Source organism: Rhipicephalus sanguineus, chromosome 1, assembly GCF_013339695.2.
Source record: "Rhipicephalus sanguineus isolate Rsan-2018 chromosome 1, BIME_Rsan_1.4, whole genome shotgun sequence".
In the NCBI taxonomy this organism is placed as follows: Eukaryota; Metazoa; Arthropoda; class Arachnida; order Ixodida; family Ixodidae; genus Rhipicephalus; species Rhipicephalus sanguineus.
Genome location: NC_051176.1, coordinates 246520580 through 246525320, shown reverse-complemented (window position 1 = coordinate 246525320; position 4741 = coordinate 246520580). Strand labels below are relative to the sequence as shown.

General features: G+C 45.3%; 1 long non-coding RNA gene across 1 annotated transcript; it reads left to right on the top strand.

The window, feature by feature from the left end:
- Window positions 1–2212: 2212 nt before the first annotated feature.
- LOC125756358 (uncharacterized) lies at window positions 2213–3621 on the top strand. The gene is made up of 3 exons (XR_007414436.1): window positions 2213–2534; window positions 3108–3315; window positions 3405–3621. It is a non-coding gene; the product is annotated as an uncharacterized LOC125756358 (long non-coding RNA).
- Window positions 3622–4741: the final 1120 nt, after the last annotated feature.

Genomic DNA, 4741 nt, shown 5'->3' with positions numbered 1-4741 from the left:
GTGCTCGATTGCTGACCCGAAGGTCGCGGGATCGAATCCCGGCCGCGCCGGCCTCATGTAAGAAAAGGCTGTATTTTTTCCTCTTCCATGCTTTTCGCCTGTTCTTTTATGGTCATAACTGGAATCATAGGCGTGCGCTGGTTCCCCTTCAGGAGGGGGCGAAGCATGGGCGAAGGTTCATCGCAGCCCCCCCCCCCCCCCGCCCCAACTCGCCGTCACGTCACAGATTTGGACGCGTCGATCGTTACATAATTCTTTATTGGTGAAAATGAACATTGTGAAGTTTTAGGAAATTTTCTTGAGCCAAGGCGGGTAAAAGTTCGAAGAAGAAAAAAAGTACATTGAAACCCATGACGTCCCTAACCACGTTCAGCTGCTGGGATTTGGCGGGAAATTCAAAAAATGCTCTTTGCTCAAAAAATGTCGTGCCCACTGGGACAAATGTACAGAGAAAGGGGAACAAAGGGAAAGGGGACGACATATCTTATCAGGGGCACCGAAGGTCAAAATTAAGGTATCTGGGAGCACATTTAATTAACTTACGCTTGAATTTGTGCGTTTTCTTTTTTCTGAAGCTGGCATCATTATACTTGCCATGCGACGAGAGACTTGCACATCAGGATAAAGTTTACTAATAATCGCGAAACGCGTGTGCAGACCACTCGTGACAATATGACATTCGTGTTCTGCGCGTAATACTCCTGTTGCCTTCTTTACTTCCTTATTTCAGTTTAATGAGACTTACCTGCAGTGCATACAGCGCAGGTTGGTGCAGGGACTGCGCCACTCCAGAAATTCTGTTATATTAACCTAAGAAGGGAATTATTGAGGGCTAGTTTCTTTGTTTGATACATTACCTTCATTAAGATTGTATGTTAACCTACTTACGTACGGGCAGTTAATCCGCGGCCTAAAAATTGCAGATCGCGTGCTCGATCGCGATCAAAAGTGCCAGGGGCGTATAGCCAAGGGGGGGGGGGGGGGGGGTTGGGGGGGTTCAAACCCCCCCCCCCGAAATTTTTTCAGTTTTGCTTGCGTATATAGGCACGCACACATACAAACGCACGCACGAACATACATAACCCAGGTGAAAATGAGTAACTGGGAATCCAACTGGTTTCAACTGGTATCAACTGGGACCAAATGGTTCCAGTTGGGAAACAACTGGTCCCAGTTGATTCCAGTTGCAACTGGTCCCAGTTAGCAGCTGGTCCCAGTTACAACTCAACTGGTCCCAGTTAATTCCAGTTGCAACTGGTCCCAGTTAGCAGCTGGTTCCAGTTACAGCTGAACTGGCCACCAACGGGAACCATGACCAGTTGAACTGGAAGAAGCTGATCCCAGTTGGAAACCATAACCAGTTAAATTGGAAGCAAGTGGTCCCAGTTGCGCCCTAACTGGAAGTGCGACCAGTTGTCTTGGTTGTACGGTTCTTCAAAGTGAAAGAAGAAAGATAATTGAACGCATACGCAGAATTGCTGCACTTGAGTAAATGGGTTTTATCTAAGAGCTTTTTGTGTCCTATTCGCAGAAGGGTACCATCACTGGCCTAGTAATATTCCTAGGACAATGAGAGAATAAGAAAATGGCATCTCATGGTTTGCGAATGAATTATCTTTTCTTGTTTAGACGTCATCCTCTTCGTGTTGTTTAAACCCCATTACATTAATATATACAGCCTTACCTCACCTGATATATATGTATTTTTTAAAATCATATTATCGTGGATTATTCCGTTGCGCAAATGCGGAACACAGTGCACACAAGCGTACGCTTGTTTTAGCATCGGTACATTCAACTAACATTAAAAAGCTGTTGTCAATCTTTTTACGTCCATCACGGTGACAATACGCGCAACCGAGGCGGGCCCAATTGACGTTGGGGTGTTAATATTGCCGTCGTCTCGCTGGGAGCATGCCATGCTTAATAGTCTTGTGTGCAGCACAGCGGTTACTTCCGTACGAGAACGAAAAATGGAGTAGTGCCAGTGCCGAAAGCTACCACAGCTGAGACTGCCGACATGCTGCCGACACAAACCCACCCACAAACCGCTGCACAAACGCAGCCTCTCTACATCGACTGCCGTCACATTAGTCCCGTATCTCATAGGCTCAAACATTGAACGAAGCAGTAAAGCAATCAAGCATAAAGATTACATATAAAATAAACTGAAATGAATTATTTCGTGCCAATTTGGCAATATTTAATGGAAGAAAGAAACTGGATAACAAAGACATAAAATTTAGAAAAACAGCGATGCTAGTTTCGTACACCACATGGGACGAGGGCTAGCTACCGAGCGCTCGGTGGTCCGTGGTCGCGCTGCTTAGTTGTGCTGTTTTTCAAAAGGAACGTGCAGTCATGGCGTGCGTAAATTAGACTTTGTCGAATTAGTGTTCGGCAGCTTCATCTGTGGAAGACTTTGACTTCAGGCGAACGCCGGACAAGTGTTTACGCCTGTGACAAGACGGATATATGGACCCATTGTGTGAGGAATGCTGCCTGCCAATTGTCAGCGATGCAGCCGTTTGAAGGTAATTATACCATTTATGCTTCGAGTGCTAGTTGTTCAGTATCCTAGAGAAGATGTAGATATAATACAGGCAGAGTGCTTTGAGTGTTGAGACGATGGAACGTTGCATTGTAAACAAATGCTTTCTATACTGCTCTAGCTAAGTTTGTTTATGGGTTTGTGCGGAGTGCTCGCAAACTTGCTGCCATTTGTTTGGGAGCATCACAGAAAATGAGTGCCGTGCAATACTTGTGCTTTGAACGGCATGCTAAATAACTATGAAGTGTACTCGTAACTCTGTACGCGACGTTCAAAGAAAGCGCTAAGGGCCCGTATTTGCACTCTAAATGAATATTTCTGAACCTGTTGCAGGTGTAGGCATATGAATTCGAGTGAAAATAATGGTGTTTTTTTATTATTTTTTGCTGATGATATATAAACTCGACTTCTAAAAATTCGGAATAGATGCAGCGCATGATCTCTGTAGACACTGTTTGTCGTGTGAATTGTTAGAAGGTAGGTCTGCTGTGTATATCTATAAATTGATATGACTGTTCTGAGACATGCATGAAACATGTTACCTCTTATTTTGCAGCAACGCTGTTTCATTGGTCTCGGGTGAATGGCACAGATTCATCAGCTGCGCAGCCCGAAACTTCACCAGTATATTGGTTGAGAAAATACAGCACTGCATGAAAGCCGAGCGGAGGAAATCTTTGCACTGAATGTGCACCCACGCAATAGGAACCTCGGCGAAGACCCCAAACCCGCACTGACCCCGGAGAAGGTCAACGTCGTTGGAGGTTGGTCTGCTGTGTATATACCTTGTGGTGAATTATTATTACTAATACTTTTAATCTGTTTAACAAGGTATGAACTCTTTATTTTTCAGCGACCCTTGCCCATTGGGCCCGCTCAACAAAAAATGAAGCGCTGGCGGCAGCAACCAACTTGACCAATGTGCTGTCTGAAAAAATCCAGGATAGTGTGAAGGCTGAGCGCCGAAGAGAAAGGGAGGTTGTGCGCAGTCCGGCATTATGAACATTTTTTTTTCCCGCAAGCTTATTTTGAACTGTAATTTATTGGTTTCAATAAATATATATTAAAACCTTAAATGCTTCTTTCGAATGTCTTAGGTGTTATCACAGTAATCCACAAGTTCAAGTGTACTTGAGCTGACTGGAGTATGATTACATCGGTGGAGACAGGTCCCTGATGGCATCTGGAACCAGTAGGCAACTGGAACCAGAAGGCAACTGGAACCAGTAGGCAACTGGAACCAGTAGGCAACCGGAACCAGTAGGCAACTGGAACCAGTAGGCAACTGGGACCATTTGGCAACTGGGACCAGTTAGGTACTGGAAATGTGTTCCTTAAACCATTTGAACTGGAACCAGTTGAAACCAGTTGGATTCCCAGTTACACATTTTCACTAGGGAAAGCATGGTTGAACCCCCCCGAAAAAAATTTCTGGCTACGCCCCTGAAAAGTGCACATTGTGAAAGTGTACCGATACGTATATATACGACATTGACCAGCTCATTGGCATCGTTACTCTAAACATTCTCGGACCTTTTGGTCACGTCCGCTTGCTGAAGTTGATTGAGAGAAAGGGAAACTGCTAAATGAAAGTGTAATACAAAAAAAAGCGTATACGATCGATAACCACGTGAGAATGTGTGACTGGGAATCCAGCTGGTTTCAACTGGCATTAACTGGAGTTGGTTCTCAACCAGGGAACAGTCGGTTCCAGTTATTAGCTGGTCCCATTTACAACTCAACTGGCCACCAACGGGAAGCAAGAGTTGAACTCCATGGAAGCCGATGGATCGTTTATTATTGCAGCGGCGTAGCCAGAATTTTTTTTTCTTGGGGGGCTACTGCATGAGGGGTTCGACTCCCCATCATGTACGTTCGTGCGTGTGTCCGTGTGCGTGCGTAATTCGTGAACCCCTCATACCTTTGGCTATAGTACGCCACTGGTTTATTCTGGCTAGAGACACGTGTACGCTTTCCAGGATTTCCATGCCGACCCCTCCTCCTTCTTTTTATTGAACATTATCCTCTTGACCAATGAAGGTAGCGTGCAACGATGCAGCTTGACGAATTGGGACTTTTGAGAACGAAACGCGACAACAGGATCGCGCAGCGCTCCTCTGTGCATTTGAACGAAGAAATGACAGCAATGGACGGATGGGCTTTACTGCAACACTATTCGCGCATAGCACA